Here is a 1,624-nt window from a genome sequence, read left to right on the forward strand (position 1 = left end):
AGGTCAAGGTAAAATTCAACTTGCCAGGTACAGTAACCTCATGATAGCATGAAAGTATTTGAAGTTTGAAATCAATAGCCTTGATACTTTAGAAGTAAAGTGGATCGAAACACAAAATTTAACCATATATTCAAAGTTACTAAGTCGAAAAAGGCCATAATTCCGTAAAAATGACAACCAGAGTTATGCAACGTGTCCTTTTACTGTACCCTTATGATAGTTTGCGAGTGTTCCAAGTATGAAAGCAATATTCATGATAGTTTAGGGGTAAAGTGGACACAAACCTTAACGAAATTTTCAAGTTACATAACTTTGCATGCACAGTGATAGTGCCTTATGATAGTTAATAAGTGTTGCAAGTATGAAAGCAATAGCTTTGATACTGTAGGAATAAAGTGGAACTAAACACAAAACTTAACCAAATTTTCAATTTTCTAAGTATAAAAAGGGCACATAATTCTGTCAAAATGCCAGTCAGAGTTACATTACTTTGCCTGCACAGTCCCCTTATGATAGTTAGTAAGTGTTGCAAGTATGAAAGCAATAGCTTTGATACTTAAGGAATAAAATGGACCTAAACACAAAACTTAACAAAAAGTTTCAATTTTCTAAGTATAACAAGGGCACATAATTCTGTCAAAATGCACGCCAGAGTTATCTACCTTGCATGCCCAGTCCCCTCATGGTAGTAAGTAAGTGTATCAAGTTTGAATGCAATAGCATTGATACTTTCTGAGAAAAGTGGACCTAAACGCAAAACTTAACCGGACGCCGACGCCGACGCAGACGCCGACGCCGACGCCAAGGTGATGACAATAGCTCATAATTTTTTTCAAAAAATAGATGAGCTAATAAAATGAAACGTAATGTTGCATGTTTGAACAAAACGTGACGAAAAATGGACAGGCCTATTGGTGTTTTTCATATAGGGAATATCGTGTCCGTTCATTTTCAAGCATTCTTTGTTTGTAACACGCCTTCTCCAAAATTTTTGTTCATCGGCCACTTTGTAGTTTCATGCGTATAGATCTAACCGCAGTGTTTTTATAGCAACGAATCATAGCAACAATGAGTAGTTATAAGGCCAATACACAACGACAATATGAAAACGATTACAATTCTGATATGGCTGCGCAAACTATAAAAATAAAATTTACATGCGAAATATACTTTACTATGTTGTTCTCCTGTTCATAATTTCATTTTGCGCTGTTAATTCGTTTTAATACAGTGATAATTTTGTTCGTCGTTAAGTCGATTATGAGCGCTGTATCTAATTGAAGTAAATTGCTAGGTATTGAATTACATGTTTTTATCTCGTTTAATTCCGGAACGTTACATGTAAACAGACTACAAGAAACACATTCACGTCTACCGTTGCGACACGTCTTATTTAATGCGTTTTCTATTCATAAGAATTGCGTCTGATTAATAAAGAGCAGCACAATTGTTTTATAATATTTTGTATTCGACATTGCATACATTGCATACACAAAACTGGGTAATAATATGTATTTGTATCTCAATAGAAAATTCCCACCAACGGCTTCTTATCAGGGGACAAATAAACGTGTATCTATTCAACGAGTACTTTCGCAAAATAACACAATAATAACAAAAACAC

This window comes from Dreissena polymorpha, chromosome 7, assembly GCF_020536995.1.
Source record: "Dreissena polymorpha isolate Duluth1 chromosome 7, UMN_Dpol_1.0, whole genome shotgun sequence".
NCBI lineage: Eukaryota > Metazoa > Mollusca > Bivalvia > Myida > Dreissenidae > Dreissena > Dreissena polymorpha.